This window comes from Mustelus asterias, chromosome 8, assembly GCF_964213995.1.
Source record: "Mustelus asterias chromosome 8, sMusAst1.hap1.1, whole genome shotgun sequence".
Classification (NCBI taxonomy): domain Eukaryota; kingdom Metazoa; phylum Chordata; class Chondrichthyes; order Carcharhiniformes; family Triakidae; genus Mustelus; species Mustelus asterias.
This window is the reverse complement of record NC_135808.1, coordinates 49,455,125-49,477,679: the sequence shown is the minus strand read 5'-3', so window position 1 is coordinate 49,477,679 and position 22,555 is coordinate 49,455,125. Positions and strand designations below refer to the sequence as shown.

The 22,555-nt window shown below is 44.7% G+C and overlaps 1 protein-coding gene across 12 annotated transcripts in view; it reads right to left on the bottom strand.

Moving 5' to 3' along the window:
- The window catches only part of LOC144497128 (roquin-1-like), a 180,095-nt gene that overhangs the window by 133,722 nt on the left and 23,818 nt on the right, over positions 1-22,555 (bottom strand). For 6 of the 12 annotated variants that reach the window (XM_078217928.1, XM_078217938.1, XM_078217937.1 and 3 more), the window contains exon 1: positions 12,429-12,551. The exons of 3 other annotated variants lie outside the window; for them this stretch is intronic. The gene's annotated coding sequence lies outside the window, so the exon portion shown is untranslated. Of the gene's footprint in view, positions 1-11,980; positions 12,086-12,428; positions 12,552-22,555 lie in introns of those variants that run through there. 3 more of the 12 variants (XM_078217933.1, XM_078217935.1, XM_078217936.1) reach the window with 3 other exon arrangements.

Sequence of the window (22,555 nt, the reverse complement as noted above, 5' to 3'; positions counted from 1 at the left end):
GAGAACTATGAACAGATAAACTTATTCAGCTGTTCCTCATCCCAAGCAGCAGAATATTTTCTCTGGGATTTTGCTGCTTTGTTTTAAACTTGTCAAGTGGGGCAGGGGGGTTGCGAAGAGTTGTTTTTTTTTTTGCAGAATACTTCCTGCTTTAAAAAAAAACAAGACACCAAATGATATCAGAGGCTCAATTTCCTGAGCGCATGCTCCCCATCTGCTGGGAGTACCTATCAAGATTATACCCTATAATAAATTTTCCTTCCTCTTTTGTGTGTTAATTGTTGACGAAAGGACAGCACTAGCAGAGGCAAAACATTGTTAACTTGGAACTTAAAGCAAAGAAACAGATCATTCAGCCCACTGAATCCATGCTGATCCATCGCGTGTGCCACAAATTTCCTTCTAACCATTTTACATAACCTTAACCTCATAACCTGCTGTTGTATTCTCCCTCATTTTTTTCACTCTTTTAAATGTATCTGTACTAATCACCTTGGAGCAGACTCAATGGGCCGAATGACCTACTTCTGTTCCTATCCCTTGGGGTAGTAAGTTCCACATTCTTACCATTTTCTGGAGAAAGATATTTCTCCCGAATTCCTCATGCGATTTATTCATGCCAATCTTATAATTATGGTCCCTAGTTTTGGAGTCCCCGCATGCTGTGCCTCCCTTATTTTCTTCCACTCAAATCAAACCCCCTTCAAAGTTTCAAAAATCTCCATTCAGTCAGTCCTTGGCATTTATTTTCCTCGAGAGAAAAAGCTTCAGTCTTATAATCTGCATCTCACCAGCATAGAGACCAGTGAAAGGAAAAATAAAAAAAAGTCTGGAAGAGCATGCAAACCTCCAGGAACTCAAGCACCATAAAGAGATCAGGTACATATCAGCGACGGCAAACTGAGAAGTATGAATTCTGGCCTAGTTCCATGTTATAACTGCAATGCATTGCTAATTAGTACCTTGTCCTTCAGTATCGTACCAACCTGTAATTCACTGCAGTGCCAACACTGCCGTTAACACCAGTGTAACCAGAGAGAATGGAGTGTACAGTTACTGCAAATGAAGCTTTCACCAGCAACAATAATCTGAGCTGCTCCTTTTAGGAGTAGGATAGCAGTCCCAGCTCCTCACAAGGTGTGACTGTGTGAATAATCATTCTGACATTTAACAGGCGTGTTTTTCTCCATAGTCACAAACACACTGACTCACTCAGCGTGAGCAAAGTTCACCAATGAACAGAGCTTCTCTGATCGGAAACAGAAAATAAAATCAATTCCCCTCAGAATAGAACAGTGGAGGCATCACTTTCTTCAACCTCAGCCTCCTCCCCATGGGCTCACACTTCCCTGACGGACATACACATCCTTCACCACCTCCTCATAGACACCAAATACCCCTCACTACACCCCGTGCACTGAAATACCCTTCTCCTCCTCCTCCATGTAATCACCTCATGTACAAGAATACACACTCACTGCACATGCTGTACCTTCCCCAAGACTGAAATACACATCATCCCCGTGTAACCACCGCATGGGCACAAATACCTTTCATCACACCCACTCTCCCATACCAAAATACCTATCATCCCCATGTACCCTCCTCAATGGCACAAAGACCCTCGATGAACAACCCACATACCTTCTCCCAAACAGAAGCACCCTTCACTCCCCATGGCACAGAATATCCCACATCCATTCTACCCTCCCCATGGTCACACACACACACACCTCCAACACGCCCAGTACCATCTCCACACTCCCACACATTCCTTAAACTACCCTCTCCATGACTTTCTTTAGTGTCTCCCATTGATTCAGCCATCACTCTGTACTCTCCCACCCCCAACATTCAATAATTGGGTGTGCCTTCCTCTCCATGCTCCATAACAGCCTGTTTTCCCCACGTTTTATTTTATTTATTAGTGTCACAAGTAGGCTTACATTAACACCGCAATGAAGTTACTGTGAAAATCCTCAGGCCGCTACACTGTTCGGGTACGCTGAGGGAGAATTTAACATGACCAATGCTCCTTATCAGCACGTCTTTCTGACTGTGGAAGGAAACCGGAGCACCCAGGGGAAACCCATGCAGACATGGGGAGAATGTACACACTCCGCACAGACAGTGACCCAAGCCAGGAATCGAACCCGGGTCCCTGGCGCTGTGAGGCAGCAGTGCCACATATGTGCAACAAGAAAAGATTAGGAGAACAACGGTGGGGCAGTGGTGGACTGGGCACCAAATGATACAGGCACTTGACAGGTTGGAAATGGTGAGGCATAGATAGTGACGGCTATGGAAGCTTCCTACAGAGTCAGGATTTATGACTGGGAAATGAACCAGTCAGGCTTTCAGCATCATTTAAAAGAGAAGCATGCATAATAGTCACATGCCTAACTATAACAAGCAGAGCTGTGTCCTGTACATACAGGGACATGTGCTATTCCCTTCAATCCGAGCTATTAAGGAGTACTGGAACGGACTTTGTATATTTTTACTGATTCATAACTAACCCACTGACCTGCAACATCCCGACTTCAAAATTCTCAACCTTGTTTTCAAATCCCTCCACCATTCACTCCTCCCTATCTCTATACTCTCCTCCAACCCGATCATCTTCAGATTTTGCACCCCTCCAATTCTGGCCTCTTGGATATCTTTAATTTTAAATCCTTCACCATCCGTGGTCATGCCTCCAGCTGCCGAGGCCCCAAGTCCTCGAATCCACTCCCTAAACCCCTCTACTTCTAAGTCAGCTGTCAAAAATCTGTCTGGTAACACTCCTGTGAAGCAACTTGGGATGCTTTACCAAATTAAAGGCACTATATATTAATATAAATTGTTGTTGCACCAATTGCCAGTGTTACAGGAACAAGATTTTTATAAGGATCAATCATATCTAGGGCCTGGCCTCTAATCTAGTCCCAAATGAAGAGGTGAATGGCTTTTTGCTGTGCTGGTTATGAAGGGGCTGAGTGAAATAGCGTTGGAACAGTCTCACCCAATACCGTATCGGATTAGGGTTCAAAGATGAATGCAGAAACAGATAGGATTGGTGTTGCAGTAGATGGCAATATGAAAAAAATAAGACCATAAGACCATAAGACATAGGAGCGGAAGTAAGGCCATTCGGCCCATCGAGTCCACTCCACCATTCAATCATGGTTGATTTCAACTCCATTTACCCGCTCTCTCCCCATAGCCCTTAATTCCTCGAGAAATCAAGAATTTATCAATTTCTGTCTTGAAGACGCTCAACGTCTCGGCCTCCACAGCCCTCTGTGGCAATGAATTCCACAGACCCACCACTCTCTGGCTGAAGAAATTTCTCCTCATCTCTGTTCTAAAGTGACTCCCTTTTATTCTAAGGCTGTGCCCCCGCGTCCTAGTCTCCCCTGTTAATGGAAACAACTTCCCTACGTCCATCCTATCTAAGCCGTTCATTATCTTGTAAGTTTCTATCAGATCTCCCCTCAACCTCCTAAACTCCAATGAATATAATCCCACGATCCTCAGACGTTCATCGTATGTCAGGCCTACCATTCCTGGGATCCTCAGACGTTCATCGTATGTCAGGCCTACCATTCCTGGGATAAATGCACTGCAGTGCAACTAAAAAAGTAATTGTGTGTGTATGAAATTCCAAATGAACTCCATCCTGAAACTAACTCACCTTGTACTTGCCTGGGGAAGGTCCCACTTGAGTACAGGTGGCATCATATGTACATAACCCCATACTGAGCCTGTTCTGGGAGTGTTTGATGGGGACAGTATATAGGGAGCTTTACTCTGTATCTAACCCCATGCTATACTTATTCTGCAAGTGTTTGATGGGAACGGTGTAGAGGAACTTTATTCTGTATCCAACCCTGTGTGGCACTTGTCCTGGGGGTGTTTGATGTGGACTATGCAGAAGGAACTTTACTCTATCTAACCCCATGCTGTACCTGTCCTGGGAGTATTTGATGGGGGCAGTGTCGAGGGAGTTTTGTTCTGTATCTGTATCTAGGATGCAAGACTGGGCGGAGAAGTGGCAGATGGACTTCAACCCAGATAAATGCGTAGTGGTCCATTTTGGTAGGTCAAATGGGATGAAGGAGTACAATATGAAGGGAAAGACACTTAGTACTGTAGAGGATCAGAAGGACCTTGGGGTCCGGGTCCATAGGACTCTAAAATCAGCCCCGCAGGTGGAGGTGGTGGTTAAGGCGGCATATGGTGTGCTGGCCTTTATCAATCGCGAGATTGAGTTTAGGAGTCCGGGGATAATGATGCAGCTATATAAGACCCTCGTCAGACCCCACTTGGAGTACTGTGCTCAGTTCTGGTCACCTCATTACAGGAAGGATGTGGAAAAGATTGAAAGGGTGCAGAGGCGATTTACAAGGATGTTGCCTGGATTGAGTGGCATGCCTTATGAGGATAGGCTGAGGGAGCTCGGTCTTTTCTCCTTGGAGAGACGTGGGATGAGAGGAGACCTAATAGAGGTATACAAGATGTTGAGAGGCATAGATCGGGTGGACTCTCAGGGGCTTTTTCCCCAGGGTGGAAATGGCTGCTACGAGAGGACACAGGTTTAAAGTGCTGGGGGGTAGGTACAGGGGAAATGTTAGGGGGAAGTTTTTCACACAGAGGGTGGTGGGCGAGTGGAATTGGCTGTCGTCAGTGGTGGTGGAGGCAAACTCAATAGGGTCTTTTAAGAGACTCCTGGATGAGTACATGGGACTTAATAGGATGGAGGGTTATAGGTAGGCCTAAAAAGTAGGGATATGTTCAGCACAACTTGTGGGGCCGAAGGGCCTGTTTTGTGCTGCAGGTTTTCTATGTTTCTATCTAACCCGGTGCTGAACCTGTCCTGGAAGTGTTTGATGGGGGCAGTGTACAGGGAGTTTTACTCTGTATCTAATCCGTCCTATACCTGTCCTGGGAGTAATTGGTGGGAGAATAAGACGGCTGTGAATCTTTCTGGAGCCAAAGAAGCAGCTGAGAAAAATCTCAGATTCGAGGAACTATCAGCTACCACCCAAGTTCCGCGAGAATGTTTGAGCATGTGGAGATGTTTCCTGATTCTTTATAAACTGACTTTGGGCCCCAGATACTCTCAGTCTTGTTATTCACTGGGAAGCTGAGCTCAGGCTCTCCTTATGCGCTCTTGTTCTATACCAATTTGCAGTCCAACTTGCGGAGTTATGAGGGATACTTCTACAATACTGTGATCACAGCACTTCAGTGCATCAAAAGAAGTTAGGGAGCTGACACCATTGACAGGAGTTGGGTAAACTAACTGAATAGGCTGTGAAAATCCCTGCCCTGCGACACTGCCAGTTTCGAATGTACAAGTCTTTACGTACAATCTGCTTTGGCGAGGAAGAGAAGCACTGAGGTCACATTGTGAGGCCTGTGCAATCCCTCACATTATTACCCTAATGACCACCCTCTTTACTTGCCTTTATGTTTCTATTGTCATGGGTAATACAAGTGCAGCCCAGAAATGCACAAGAAACCTGAAACCACTCCAGCCACATCTGCTGCCTATTCTGATTTATCCTGCACTTGCCTCTCGATTCTGCCAGTGTTCATCTCCAACCACTCTCACCCTCGTTTCCAGCCTTCCTGCTGAAAACACAGGTCTCATATCTTGTTAACTCACTCTAGTTTTCCTCTTACACTTTCTACCCCAACCGTAGATCTTATACATTGGATTCTCAATGTCCCAAACAAAATGCTTTGCTGTCAGTGAAGTTCATCTGAAGTGTAGTCACTGTTGTGGGAAACGCAGCAGCCAATTAGGCACAGCAAGATCCCACAAGCAGCAATGTGATAATGAGCAGTTTACTTCAATGGGGGGGCGGAAAGCTCAGGTGTGGCTTTAACTGAAAAGTTCTTTCAAAGAGCTGATACAGGCATTTTTTTTAAAAATTGTTCATGGGATATGGTTGTCACTGGCTGAACCAGTATTTATTGCCCATCCCTAGCTGCCCCCCATTTCAGAGGACATTTAAGAGTCAATCATATTGCCGTGGGTCTGGAGTCACATGTGGGCCAGACCAGGTAAGGACGGCAGATTTCCTTCCCTAAAGACAATAGTGAATAGATGGGCTTTTACAACAATCGACAATGGTTTCATGGTCATCATTAGACTTTTAATTCCAGAATTTTGCTGAATTCAAATTTCACTATCTGCAGTGGTGGGATTTGAACTCGGATCCCCTGAGCATTATCCTGGGTCTCTGTCTCCATAGCCCTACTTCAAAAGTAGGGCAATTGGATCTTTTATTTCCACATGAAAGCTAGTTGAGTCCTTGGTCTCTTCCGAAAGACGGCCCTTCTGACGCTGCAGCACTCCCCAGGTTATGGGCTCAAGTCTCAGGATCGGAACTCACAATGTTCTAACTAATGAGGCAAGAGTGCTACATAGTGAGCCACATTCTTGATTTACTCAAATTCATTTCACCAATAGCCTGTATTTACATAGTGCTGTTAACATAGCAGAACATCAAACAAAATTTGGCCCAGAATTGAATAAGGAAATATTAAAAAAGCAGACAGCCAAAAGTTTAGTTAGAGAAATAAGTTTTGAGGGGCATCTGAAAATGATAAGTAGGAAGTGAAAAGATTTGAGGAAGTTCTGGAGCTTAGGTCCTTTGGCACTGAAGGCACCCATAGTCAAACAATTCAAATCAGGGCTGTGTGAGAGGCCAGTATTGGAGGAATACAGGTCTCTCGGAAGAGGATGCAGACGAAGGGAGGATGTGGCTATGAAGGGATTTGAAAACGAGGGTGAGAATTATTAAATGGAGGTACTAATGTAGATCAGCAATCACAACAGTGACGGGTGAACAAAACTGGCCACGAGTTAAGCAGTAGTTTTAGATGAGCTCAAGTTGGTGGATAATGGGAGCACACACGGGTATGTTGCGAGTCTAGAGGTAATAAAAGCATGGGTGAGGGTTCGGCAACCGATGAGCTGTGGGAGATGAGGAGTCCAGTGATATCAGATATGCGATGCGGTCTTACTAATGGCATGATCAGAAGTTCACCTCTGGATTAAATAGGAGGTTGTGAACAATCTGGTTCAGATAGTTGCCGGGAAAAGAGATAGAGTCAGTGGCGGTATTTGAAGACAATGACTTTGCCCATTTCAATATTTATTTGGAAGAAATTTCTACCCATTCATTAATGGACGTTGGACAAATGGAGAGAGAAGTTAGAGGTAGTAGAGGATTGAGAGGCCACGGTGGTTAGATAGAGATTCCTCTAACTTCTACTTCCTGAAGCTAACCAGCATCACTATTCCATCTGCTGTCTCTATCGTACTGCAGAAAAGGATACTCCTTCACAATGTTTTGTCACAAACAGAATTCTTTCCATTGTTTCCAACCTCACCATAGTGAATCTTGACAATTCCAGTCCTTTCCATCAGCAGTGGTGGCCGAACGTTAACAACAACAACAACAACAACAACAATTAAAGGCTAAAGGAGCAAACCCAACTGAAAATCTGGGTTGAAGTCACATTAGACAGTTTGGCATTGCCCTCAAGCTAGCACCTTCCCAGACTCATAGGTGTTCGCCTTCCTTCTGGATACCAGCCTCCAAGGTCGACACAGGGGTAGGCTTTCACCTGCTCTCTGGATACCAGCCTCCAAAGTCGTGAATGGGTATAGATGCTAGGCAAATCTGCAACTCCTAATACCATGCCTAGGCTCTGTACCAGACAAAGCTTTCAGCTTGGACTTCAGCCATCAGTAAAGGTGCATCCTATGAAGACACTGCATGTGAAACAGATTGCCTGTCCATCATCTTACATAGATGGAAGGATGCTGATGGTGACCCCTGTCTGGGGGCTCTACCTCACACCTTTACTCATGTAAACAGCATGACAAGTTTCTGTACGCTGACTGTGAACTGAAGTCTACATCTTTGTCCTCTGCTGCATTAGGGTCAACATAAACCAGCTCTAACAATTAACCTGACTGTGGGGTTAGTATAACCCAAATCTAACACTAAACCGGACTGTGGGGTTAATATAACCCAGACCTAACAATTAACCTGATCGCAGGAAACTTTTCATTGGAGAACACATGCTGTTCCCACTGTGTTTCCTCAGCTGGGGAAAATTCTAAGTGTACACAGACTAAATCACCAAAGGTAAAATAATCCACAGAATGCAGAAATACATACAAGATAATAGAAATGTCATTTATTAAAACATCTAAAACAACAACAAATCTAATTCTGATCTGCATGGGCTCCACTAGCAAGCAGGATGTCACTCTCCAAGAACCACCACCCTCTTCTTTATTCTTCAGACACACATCAATTCTTTTCATCCTGTCTCTCATCCCAATTCTTACAATATATCTCCTTAATGCAGAGCTGTTTTCAACATAGTTTGGTGCTTACTACTTGTTGTGGCAGAGTATGTTTTATGAATCAATTCTTATAGGCAACTACAAACTTGTCTTGGTCCCGCCACACCAACGCTATAGTTAAGAAAGCCCACCAACACCTCTTCTTTCTCAGGAGGAAATTTGGCATGTCCACTACAACTCTCACCAACTTCTACAGATGCAATATAGATCATAGAAATCATAGAAACCCTACAGTGCAGAAGGAGGCCATTCGGCCCATCGAGTCTGCACCGACCACAATCCCACCCAGGCCCTACCCCCACATGGGGGTTGTATCACAGCTTGTTTTGGCTCCTATAAGACTGCAAGCAACTACAAAGGGTCGTGAACTAAGCCCAGTCCATCAACCAGCCTCCATCCATTGACTGTCTATACTTCCTGCTGCCTCAGAAAAGCAGCCAGCATAATCAAGGACCCCAAGCACCCTAGCCAAAGTCCTTCCACCTTCTTCTGTGGGGAAAAAGATAAAGAAGTCTGTGGTCACGTACCAACCGACTCAAGAACAGCTTCTTCCCTGCTGCCATCAGACTTTTGAATGGACCTACCTTATATTAAGTTGATCGTTCTCTACATCTTAGCTACGACTGTAACACTACATTCTACACCCTCTCGTTTCCTTCTCCATGAATGGTATGCGTTGTCTGTATAGCGTGCAATAAACAATATTTTTCACTGTATACTAATTAATACATGTGACAATAATAAATCAAATCAAAAACCAGCCAGCTGGGATGGTCAGAGAATTCATATCTATCCATTTCACTGAGAATTAATTTCTATCCAATTCACTGAGAATTTATATCTTTTCATTTCTGTCACTTTCCATTCACCCTAGTAATTTGCCTGTCCATCTGAACGCTTATAAATATGATGCTTATTGTCCTGCCAGCCACTGTCCTTACATTTGTCCTATCCAGTTATGCTCAGCTTATCATTCACCTCTAACCTAATTCACAATCACTCATGTCTTTTTTGACGAGGAGGTATCATGGGTGATGTGTCCATGCACACGTCAGACCTTTCTCTGCTCTTCAACAAATGAACCCCTTGTCTTTCAGATGTCTGGGGCAATGACATCTCACCAATTGGGGCACTATGCTTTGAAACAAGTCACAATTAGAAAATCAATGGCTACAACAACCAAATACTGCAGACCCTGGAAATCCAAAATGAAAAGAGCAATTGCTGGGATACGCAGCAGGTCCTGCAGCATCTGTCAAGAGAGAAATGGAGCTCACTTTTCAGGACTTTCCATCAGGACTTCTGAAGATAAGATTGTTGATCTGAAACTCTCCCACTCTCTCCTGAGTATTTCCAGAATTTTCTGTTTTTATTTATATGTTCATGGTTATCCAGTTTTCCCGTGTTCTAGTTGATGGTTTAATCACAGAAACTACAGAGGAGGTTATTTGGCCCATCATGTACTGGTTCTCCCAATGAGCAATTCACCGAATCCCATTCCCGGCCTTCTCCCTTTTCAGATAACAGTTTAACTCCCTTTTGAATGCTTCATTGAACCTGCCTCCACCACACTCTCAGGCAGCGCATTCCAGACCCTAACCATTCATTGTGTGAAATTGTTTTCCATCACATCACATTAAACCTGTGTTCTCTGATTCTCAACCCTTCCACTAATGGGAACAATTTCACCCTCATGACTCTGTCCAGATCTTTCAAGGTTTTGGCTACCTCCATCATAAAAGTAGGAAATGTGGCAGCCAGTTTGCACCTAGCAAGCTCTCACAAATGGGTCATCTGTTTGCGTGATGTTGGCTGAAAGATATATATTGACCAGGATGCCTGAAAATTCACTGTTGTTCTTCAAATTGTGCCCTGGAATAATTCACACCCATGTGAGGGAGCAAGTGGGACCTTAGTTTAAGGTCTCTTCTTGTACTTGTAAGACAGCACTTGTAACACTGCGGCACTCTCAGTACTGCACTGGGAGGGTCAGTCTAAATTCATGAGATCAAGTCTGTGGAGTAAGACTTGAACCCATAACCTTCTGACTTAGGGATAGGATGAAAACATTTGCGCCATCAAGGCAGCCATGGTTCAATGGAGAGCAGCGTTGCCTATGAGATGGGAAGTTGTGGGTTCACTAAACTCAATCTAGACTGACCGTCCCAGTGTAGTACTGAGGGAATGCTGCACTGATGGAGTTGCTGTCGATTCCCACAAACTCACAGTACTTCAATTACCAAGCTCAGGATGTGAACAATGGTGTTTTTTTTAAAATGAAAGGGGGCTGTGTGGTCCCTTCAGACTGTACGGTTGGGTATTTTAAAGTCTAACTCTCACAATTTATGGATTCAGCACTGGAAAACAGAACACAATTTCCAAAAACAACACAGACCATATCCCAATATATATTTCTCATAAATCTGGTATAGGAAAATGAAACAACAGATTAAAATGTACTTTATCTGAAAGTCATGGTCTTGAACTCATTCAACACATCCCCTCAAACAGTGCAATCATCTCAACCTTCTCAAGTACAGACCTTTCAGCTGTATATGAAGTGCCCAGCGTACAAGTACAGGTCCAATAACAGTGGCACAGTGGTTGGCACTCTTGCCTCACAGCACCAGGGACCCGGGTTCAATTCCGGCCTCGGGTCACTGTCTATGCGGAGTTTACACCTTCTCCCAAGTGTCTGCCTGGGTTTCCTCCCAAAGATGTGTGGGTTAGGTGGATTGGCCATACTAAATTGCCCCTTAGTGTCAGGGGATTTAGCAGGGTAAATGAGGGTTGCGGGAATAGGGCCTAGATGAGATGGTAGTCGGTACAGACTCAATGGGTTGAATGGCCTACTTCTGAACTGTAGGGATTCTTTGAGCAATTCTTCTATGAGAAGGGTGGCCCAAGCAACATCAACACAGGCCCAAACACAGTGTGGAACACACCAACGCGGGCACAACATGCCAGCATAGGCACAGGGTGGAACACACCAATGTGGGCCTGAGCAAATCACAACACAACTGCAGAATACAACACAGCTCTACATTTAGATACAGGGCAAAGCACAATGTGACACACCAACAGGACAGTACCAAGATGCAAACACAGGACTAAACCCTGCTAGCAAACAAGAGCTGGGACATACAAACACATGGCTTGGCACAGGCAGGCACAAATGCAGGACTGAGCGTAGCACAATATACAAACCAGGGTGGGGGGGGGAAACAACTCTGGCACACAAATAAAGACACAAGGCAACGCACGCAGAACAACGTAGAGATAAGGTGGTTAAACTGATGGCGCTATTGTTGCAGCGACACGGCTGTGGCTTTACACATCAATCGAAATTCTGCTTTCAATTTGGATTAGTACTCCAGTCAACCTTGATTGTGTAAAGCAGGAGTCACTGCTGCTAACCGGCAGTACTTCCACCTACATAGGCCGAAGACAGGCACTTGAACACTCACAAGGCCCCATTAACAAAGCCCGTTCTGTCTGAAGCTCCTGGCCTACATGTCACAATCAGTGACCTTTTAACTTCCCTCTCACCCAATCCCAACCCAAACACCCTACCAGCACATACCTCCGACCCCCGCCTACCTCCTAACACAGGCCAAGCGGCCTTGTTAACCCGGCTCCAGCTGTGTCCACTCAGTAGCATGTCCTTCAGAGAGAGAATCGCTGCGGGCCTGGGATTTACAACAGTGCAGTGCCGACGGCTCGGGGAGGTGGAAGTGGCCCGCTCACGGCTTGCAACACCCGCCTCGCTCTTTGTCTTTTAAGATGCGTCCATCCCGGCCCAGAGCTTTTGGAGGGTTAATCCGCCCTGCATCTATTGGACACCCACTCTCCCTTCCCCCCCGCCTCAACCACTCCCGAAAGGGGAAAAGCAATATAGCGCGGGGAGAATTTAGTCAGCCCTCACAGGTCGCAGCGCTGACACGGGCACAGCACATACCACAGGCAAGCGCAGCCACTGCGCTGCACAGGAAGCTGCTGTCATGTACGGAAGGATATTTTTAAACTCTCCTTCTGGAGACATGCATACCTCGATTAAGGCTTTTCTTCCTTTCCTCTCATCCCTGGGGTTTTCCACCTTCGTGGCCCCCACCGGCCCCGCCGCCGCCGCCGCCGCCACCGCCACCTTGGTGCTTGTGGGAGCGACCCCCCCTCCCCTCTCCTCTCCTCCTCTCTCTCTGCACGCTGATCCAGGAAACAGCTGTCTATGAGCAGCAGTCCCTGAACTCACCCAGTCAGTACCAGATGAAACAGGCACTTGCCCAGCCAGTCTGCCCAACTGAATAGGCCCCCCTGAGCAAAGCCCTCCCACTTTTAACACTCGGTGTGCCAGAGGCCAGCCGCTGAGCTGTTACAATAAAGGGGGGGGGGGGGGGGCTGCTGGAGCATTCTGCCACACTGTGTGCCCAGGGGGATCTGCACCTTCGCTGCTGACTGTGACTAATAATCCCGAGATCACATCCCACCACCTCTAATTAAATTCACATCATAAAACCCAGAAATAAAAGGACTGTCTCAGTAAAAGTGGCTCTCACCGGCTGTCCTGTCTGGAGACAATACACATCTCTTTAACCCGTGCTTAATGCTCTCTCCACTCACATTGTTTGTACCTTTAAGACTTGATTATCTGTAAAAAAAACTGCATTCCAATCATTATTCTGTAAATTGAGTTTGTGTCTCTGTATGCCCTGTTTGTGAGCATTTCTCCACTCCACCTAACAAAGGGGCATCGCTCCGAAAGCTAGTGGCATTTGCTACCAAATAAACCTGTTGGACTTTAACCTGGTGTTGTTAAACTTCTTACTGTGTTTACCCCAGTCCAACGCCGGCATCTCCACATCAGTAAAAGTGACCATTAAAAAATCTGTTTCACCATATCCTTGAGGAGAACATCCACCATCCTTGCCCAGTCTGGTCTATATGCTACACCAGGGCCAGAACAATGCCCTCTGACATGGCCTCCAAAAAGGAAAAATCGCTTCAGACCAGTTTTCTTATTTCCCGTTTTAATGGTGTTCCATTTTACAGTATACAAGACCAGTTCACACCAGTATTCACATTTCCCAGATTTACAGTTTTTTTTCCTTCTAGCCTATCAAAGCTCTATCGCATTTCAAAGAGATAGGCTGGCAACGGTTTCTCAGGGATTGGCAATAACGCCAGCCTTGCAATTTCCACGCACGGTTGGCTCAAAATGCAAACTGGTGCCAACTTTCCCTGGTTTCACACTGGATTCACATTCTGGTTGCTTGGCAATATACAACTTTGGGTTCATGCCTAGTTATGGGCACCAGTAGTCCTGTAGCCAATCTTGAAGTGGGTCGGCAGCTATTCAACCACAGAAAGCATCACAGCTAAGCCACCATCCAATTGTCACATGCCTGTATTGAAAGGTGATTAGGAGCTGACACCTAGGCAATACTCCCCTCTTTAAATCAAATGACAATGTGTTACTGACTAAATCTGTGTTTAGGTTTTAGTTTAAGGATAATTATTGGCCAGAACACTAGAGAGAACCCCTGCCTGGTTCTTCTTCCAAGCCTATTGTGGGATCTTGTATGTCCACCAGGGAGGGCAGACTCAGTTCAATGTCTTGTCTGATGAACAGCACCTTCGGCAGGTCAGCATTCCCTCAATACTGCACTGGAGTGTCAGCCTAGATTATGTGCTCAAGTGCCTGGAATGGGGCTTGAACCCACAACCTTCGGACTTTGTGGTGAGAATGAGGCAGCTGAGCCATAGCTGACACCGTAGGGTTGGACAATAAATATATGTCACTCATATCCCAAGAGAAACTATATTACCCTGTATTACCCCACAGTGTTATTCCTGCACTGACTGAGGTTTCTCACTGGATCCTCACCATCTGAACAAAATAATCCCTCAGTTCTTTGAATTGAGGAACAACTGGGTAGAGCTAATCCTGCCAATTCCTTCTTACAGAACTGCAGTCACTGCCTCTCTGCTGCACAGGACACTTCTCCCTGGCTTGCTACCTAAAGCAAAATGAAGCTTACATTGCAGTGCAAGGAAATGCTTTCACTGTTTTTATAACTAAATCTAAAAACATGTTGAGCCAGTCAAGTTCTGTTCATTCTCCAGCTATCCACATTCTTATTTCAACTTTGCAGTTATTCATCATTAACAGCTAAGTAAGTGAAGATATTAAGATAAACTTAATCAATTTCCTTTGCAGGACTGCTGCTGAAGGCCCTTGATCCAATCTACATCAATGCTCTAGTTGAACTCTTTATCCCATGTAGCCCCTTGATGTGTGTTAGCAGTCACCACTAACATCCAAAATCTTTATCACCACATCCCCCCTCTAATATCTCATTATGTTTGCCAAATATATCCTCTACATCCTCCACTAAAGGTAGGGCACTCTTTGAAGTCAAGCCAGTATCAACACACTATCGTAACCCCAAAGGAGAAGGCTGCAAAGAAGGGCACCAGTTAATAGGTAGCATCAACTGTGCAAGAACCACATTCACTTTTCAACTGTCACTAATGAATACTAATGTACCAACACATCTTGTCACACAACCAGTTGTGGATCACAATATATTACACATACCTGTAACCAGTCATAATGTGGCGTAAGGTACACATCAAAAAGTGTGTCACACAACAGGGTCCAGTTACATTAATACTCACCAAAGACCTGTCACATTGATACACACTAGGAGACTGTCACACTGTTTCACAAAACAGGGGACTTGTCACACTGCCACTAACAAGTCCTGTCCCGTTGACACAACAGGGGCACTTGCGTCATTTCACAAAACTGGCCTTCCCATCACAGCCTTCCTTCTGTTTCATTGATTTGCCTTTAAAATATTTTACTACAGTTTTCACTTCATGTTGTTTAGTAACTTAATTTCATAATTCCTCTCTGCCTTCCCAATTGTTTTTGACTTTAAAGTTTAAAAGTTTATTTATTAGTGCCACAAGTAGGATTACATTAACACCAAATGAAGTTACTCTGAAAATCCCCCCTCGTCGCCACACTCCAGCGCCTGTTCAAGTACACTGAGGGAGAATTTTGCACGGCCAATGCACCTAAGCAGCACATCTTTCGGACATGGGGAGAATGTACACACTCAGCACAGCCAGTGACCCAAGCCGGGAATTGAACTTAGGGCCCTGGCACTGTGAGACTGTGCCACCCTGCTGCCCTCTTCTCTTCTAATCTCTGTATAATCTCTTATCCTGCATTCCCGTGGTGACTATGAACTTCATATATACCTCTTTCCGAACCCTCAATTGCTTCCTTATGCATTTATTCATTTGCACTCTGTTGATCACCGCTTTAAATGTTTCCCATTCACGTTCTATGTCATTGTTTACCAAATGAGTTGCCCAAGTTCTACTCTGACCCTCAAAATCAGCTTTTCTCTAATCTATTAAACATAATTTTCAGCATTATGTCCTTTTCTAACTTAATCTTAATGTGTATAATATTATGATCATTATTGCCTAGATGTTCCCCTACTTCCACTCAGAGGCACTGCACTGGCTGTCCAGATTTTTACCAGTATTTGTGAAGATTAATTGTAACGTTGGAGGCTGTTCTGGTTCATTCTCTGTAACTAGATTCAACAGTGAATCTTCCCTTGTTGGGTTTTTTATATGTTGGAATTGAAAAGACTCGTGTACACACTACAGGAACTCCATTCTCTTATCCCCTTTACCTACCTCTTCTGTCTAATTAATATCAGGATAGTCAAAATCCCCCATGGTTATTATTCTATGTTTTTTTAATCAATTTTCTAATTTGTCTGCACACTTAATCTGCCACCTCCCTCTCAGTATTCGCTGGTCTGCATATATCAGTGTGATGGATCCTCTGTTATCTTTTATCCCTATCACTATGGATTCTATTTTGGTCTTGCTAATACTGCATCCCATTTTCGACTGCCATTATGTTTTTCCAAATAACTACAGCCACTCCACAGCTTTTCCCTCTCTATCTTTTCCAGATATGTCATACCCTGCAACGTTTGATTCCTAGTCCTGATTTTTCTGTAGACGTGTTTCAGTAATCCTGACTAAGTCTGGTTCCTCCCAATGTCAGGTTGCCTACAACTAACTCTATTACCAGCGCTCTGTGGTAATACAATGTAACTCATTTGCCACAGTGGTTAGCACTGCTGCCTCACAGCGCCAAGGACCCAGGTTTGACTCCGGCCTTGGGTGACTGTCTGTGTGGAGTTTGCACGTTCTCCCCATATTTGTGTGGGTTTCCTCTGGGTGCTCAGGTTTCTCCCCATAGTCCAAAGATGTGTAGGTTAGGTGGATTAGCTAGCCATGGTAAATGCGTGGGGTTACGGGATAGAGTGGGTGGTGGACCTGGATAAGATGGTCTTTTGGAGAGTTGGTGCAGACTCGATGAGCTGATTAGCCTGCTTCTGCACTGTAGGGATTCTATGGTAATAGGGTTTCCTCTGATGTTATGTTTAACAATCTTTTTAGACTCCAGTCTATAAGTGTATTTATTCCCTTGCTATCTCGGAGGGTTGTGGGGTTGGAAGAGATTACAGAGGTAAGTGCAAGGCCTTGAGGGGAATTTGTAAATAAGGGTGAGAATTTTAAAATTGAGTCTTTGCATAACTGGGAACCAATGGAGGACATGAGCACAGGGGTGAGCTCAGGACTTGACGTGAGTAAGGAGGCAGGGACCATAACAAGAATTGAAGTACTTGTTCTAACTATGAAGGTCTGTGGTGTATTGGACCATTAAATGAGCTCCCCGCTCCCCGAACCTGGCAGCGCCGCGATGGGAGTCCATTTTCCCGACCACCCAAGTGTTTCAATAGCCTCCAAGCCGCCCGGCGTGGTGATCACAACTAGTTTCCATTTTTGGAAACCAGTAGTGATTCGCACCAGGTTCCTGCTGCTCAGAGTGTCGGAGAATCTGGCTTAAAACTATCAGAACATATTTAAATAAGGACTTAAATATGCTAATCTGATTCACACGCAGTATCAGGGTGCGGTGGCAGGGAGAATCCCCGCTATGGCCTCTCCTCCACTACTCTCTGGCCCCACACAGCCCCAATGCAATCTGCGCATGGGCACGTGGGGCTGGAGAATGGGCCTTTAATGACGAGCCTATCCCTCCCTTTTAAAACAATGGTACAGCGTTATCCATCCTCCAATCCTCCCAAACCACACCTATAGCCAGAGAGGTTTGGAAAATATTGATCAGAATCTCCGCTATTTCTTCCCTTGCTTCTCTTAGCATCCTGGGATACATTTCACCCGGGCCTGGGGATTTCTGCACTTTCAAAGATAATAAACACCTTTATGTTTCTTCCCTGATTATGTTTTACCTCATCCAACATTTCATGCTCCTCTTCAACTATAATTTCTGCTTTGTCCCTCTCACTTGTGAAAGTACTCATCGAGACCATGCCCATATCTTTTGCCTCCACACGTGTTACCTTTTTGGTCTCTAATTAATCCCCCTCTGACCTTAGTTGTCCTTTTGTACTTCATATACTTTAATATCTTACAGGTTTCCTTGACTTCCTTTGCTAATACTTTTCATGCCTCCTATTTGGATCATCATAGAATCCCACAGTGCAGAAAGAGGCCATTCGGCCCATTGAGTATGCACCAACCACAATCCCACCCAGGCCCTATCCACATATCCCTACATATTTACCCACTAATCCCTCTAACCTATGCACCCCGGGACACTAAGGGGCAATTTAGAATGGCCAATCAACCTAGCCCGCACATCTTTGGACTGTGGGAGGAAACCAGAGCACCTGGAGGAAACCCACGCAGACATAGGGAGAATGTGCAAACTCCACACCGACAGCGACCCGAGCCGGGATTCGACCCAGGTCCCTGGAGCTGTGAAGCAGCAGTGCTAACCACTGTGCTACTGTGCCGGATTTGCTTTCCTAATTTTCTTTTTAATTTCACTCCTGCACTTTCTCTACTCCATTATACTTTTTGCAGTATTGAGTGATTGGCATCTGACATAAGCTCTCTTTTTTGCCCTATCCTATTCTGTATGCCTTTTGTCCAGGGGACTGTCGTTTTGTGAGTCCAATCCTTTCTCTTTATGGCGACATATTTGTTCTGAACCCTCCTTAACTTCCCCTTGAACACCTTCCTCTGATTTGACACCGATCTATCTTCAAGTAGCTGTTTTCACTGCCACATCGTACCTCTGGGGAAAGGTCTCCAATTTAAAACTCTTAATCTACCTATATCCTTGTCCATAACTACTCTAAATCTAAAATAGCGGACATGGCTTTTAATGACTTATGATCACTATCAAATTCAGAGGCTCAACTAATGCCCTGGGGACACCGGGTTCAAATCTCACCATGGCAGCTGGTGGAATTTACATAAAAATGAAATATGGATTATGCAGCTAGGTTATCATAACAATGATCATGATAACTATCATTGATTTGTCATTGGGACGGCATGGTGGCACAGTGGTTAGCAGCGCTCACAGCGCCAGGGACCAGGGTTTGATTCTGGTCTTGGGTCACTGTCAGTGTGAAGTTGCATGTTCTTCCAGTCTGTGCGTAATCAGGACCCTGGCCTTCCTGTTGCTTGCCATTTTAACACACGATCCTGCTCCCATGCCCACATGTCTGTCCTTGGCCTGCTGCAATGTTCCAGTGAAGCTCAACGCAAACTGGAGGAACAGCATCTCATCTTCCGGCTAGGCACTTTACAGCCTTCACAACATCGAATTCAACAGCTTCAGATGATTAGCTCTATCCTACCTCAACCTCTTTGTTTTCATTTCATTTCATTTTTAACTGTTCTCTACCTTTTACTTCCTTATTGTCTTTCTTTATTTTTCTCCCCCCCTCACTCTTTCCCTCTATTTTATCCCCCTTTTACCTCTCTCCTACCCATCCCCCGCTCCTCCACCCCCCCCCCCCCCCAACATCTGCATCTGTCACAGTTTACCCTCTGATTTCAGCTTCTCTGCTGTTTGGCCATTCACATCTTTTATTCTCTCTATGGACTGCCATTAGCAGCCTTTCCCCTTGTTTTTGTGGATATGACTCATCTTTCATTCCCTCACCCTGCAGTATAAATATCCCTCACTTTCTGTGCCTTTTAGCTTTGACAAAGGGTCATCTGGACTCGAAACGTCAGCTCTTTTCTCTCCTTACAGATGCTGCCAGACCTGCTGAGATTTTCCAGCATTTTCTCTTTTGGTTGCATGTTCTTCCGGTGTCTATGGGTTTCCTTCAGGTGCTCCAGTTTCCTCCCACAGTCCATTGATGTGCAGTTTAGGTGGACTGGTCATGCTAAATTGCCCCTTTGTGTCCCAAGATGTGTAGATTAGTGGGGTAAATATGTGGGGTTCTAGGGATAGGGTAAGAAACTCTGTCAGAGAGTCGGTGCAGACCTCCATCTGCACTGTAGGGATTCTATACTATCAATAAAATGGTCCCTTGTTTATTCATCTTCCAGATTAATTCCCTAAAACTAAGGGAGCTGTCTGTTCCTGTGGTAACTCGAGGCAACTCGATGTGGCAATTAACAAACTTGAAGATTTATTGAATATGAAGAACTATTTACAACTATGGGTTTAACAACACAACTTTATAGGTCTACTCCCAACAATGCTCTGACTTCCAACTGCCAACTTCCAGCCCCAAGGATGTGCGACCTCATTCCTGATTGATCGAGGTTCGCACTCTTGCGCTCCATGAGTTCCAATCTGGTCACGTGGCTCGTGAAGGATCTCTTTTTAAAGGGGTCACGCCACCACAATTCCCTTGTTGGGCTTGCTACACACTGAACAGAGTTCTCTGATCTTGCATGCCCTGCTGCTACTGCCAGCAAGAATGGAAAATTTGGCATTCAGCCAAATCGCCAATCACTGCAGCGGGACTGGAGAATCCCAGCCACTGGCTAAAGAAGTTCTCTCCCTTAAAGAATTCTGCGCCCTTTTAACTTTTACACTGAATTTATCCCAGTTACTACTGAAATTGAAATAATTTATCACTGCCATTTAAGTTTATTTATTCGTGTCACAAGTAGGCTTACATTAACGCTGCAATAAAGTTACTGTGAAAATTTCCTAGTCACCTCACTCCGGTGCCTGTTCAGGTACACCAAAGGAGAATTTAGCATGGCCAATGTACCTAATCAGCTCTTTAATTTCTGGACTTTCAGTAACTTAAACCCACATTTGCTCTTCTATTGCCCTCCGACTATACATCGAGTCCCTTTTACTCCTTTACCCATTATACAAGCAGTATGTGACTTTTTTATTCTCCTCACCAAAATGCACCACTTATCTATATTGAAATTAATTTTCTACATTCATGTTGATTCTGCAGGTTCATTAATCCCTTATTGTATTTTATTGCATTCTTCCTCAATATTAATTAAACCTCCCAATTTGGAGGCATCTGTAAATTTTGAAATTGTTCTTGCTTTTTAGTGAGGTATATTTCTCCTCAATTCTACTGATCATTGTTTTCAGTATTTCTCACTTATCACTCGCTGTGTGCAGGTACTCTTCACATCTGGAGTCCTAACCATGCCACTAGCCCATCTTCCTGAAAACACCAGGTAGCACAAAGCACCTGTGATCTGTAAAAAAAAGTCAGTGTTATTCAACTCTGTCCCAACAAACAACAGCCATGGATCATCGGCATCAGAAGTATCTGGCAGTCAGGCAGTCACACAGTCCTGTAAGAGCCAGCATTGTGTTTGACAACAGTGATCAACCAACTTTTTCAGAAACCACTGGAAAACCAGATTAGAAAGGACTTGGGAGAGAAGTTCAGGGAGTTGACAGACTCAGGCCGAACCCTGATTAACGCCCACATTACCTTGTATGTGCCTGCAATGGATGGTCAGTCTCTTCAGATAGCTGTAACTACACACACACTGCATAGATTTTCACTACTCCCTGCTGCTCTATTAATCTAACACAGTAGTACAGTTGGAAACTTTTCACTCCTTTGTTAACACAGTGAACCACACACAAAAAGCTCCTGCAACACTTCTCTGCAGAAACAGTCAACAGAGACTGACTTAAACAAGGAAACAGCAAAATAAAATGTCAGGGAACTTCCTTATCAAAATACGCCAACTCATTCTTCTTAGGCAGTGACATAGCGCCTGTATGAAACATTTCATGATTGTGCAACAGGAAATGCCAGCAGCAAATGAACAGTGCAGGCTGGCCCAGAACCTAATCCAGTCCCAGCTGAGTTTAGAGAAGCTGGAAATTGAGCTCATTTCAACAGAAGGCAGTTTTTTCCAGGAATCATATTAGCACTAGCTTCTCTCTACACAGCAAGCTTGGATACAGGATGCTGCTAGGTGGCATCCCAAACTGGCCCAGCCTGTTGGTCACCGGCTGTCCATGCCCAAAAGTAGATGGGAGGACCACACAACCAATCGTTACTCTGTTGGAAGGTGCTAGCACTTGGACAATAGGGAGCCACTGATTTTTTGCCCTTTCGCTGTCTCTTTTTCTGTTTCCTTGTCAAATACTTCTCCCATTCACTTTCAAATGCTGCCTTAATAGCCACTTGTGGAGAAGTAACCCACAGTGTGAGAAAACATCCTCTCCTGAGTTCCTCCTTCATGTTCCTCATGACATTCTCAGTCAGAGACTTGCAGAGAGCGTTCAAAACAGAAAAAAGGCCATTCAATCCCACTGGTCTGATGTGGCGACTATGTTTCATATGAACTTCAACCCACCCCTCTTCAACACAGTCTGTAAGCTCTGGTTACTGGATCACCAACCTGTGGCAGACAATCTTTCACTCTTTACCAGTTCAAAACATCCCAGGATTTTGAGAGATGAGGTTTTGGGAAAAGAAAAGTTCTGATCAGGATATTTACAGTGAAGTAGTGACAGTGTCAGCTATGTGGCCTCAGCTTGTCCCAATATTTTTATATTCTGGTATTTTTATTCCCTTTCCAAAATCTCAGGCATATAAGATACTTGTCTTTATTAGCCGAGGCATAGAATATAAGACCAGGGAGGTTATGATGGAGCTGTATAAATCGCTTGTTATGCTACACTACAGTACTGTGTGCAGTTCTCCATACTATAGGAAGGATGTGATTGTACTATAGAGGGTGCAGAGGAGATTCACCAGGATGTTGCCTGGGCTGGAGTGTTTCAGTTATGAAGAGAGGCTG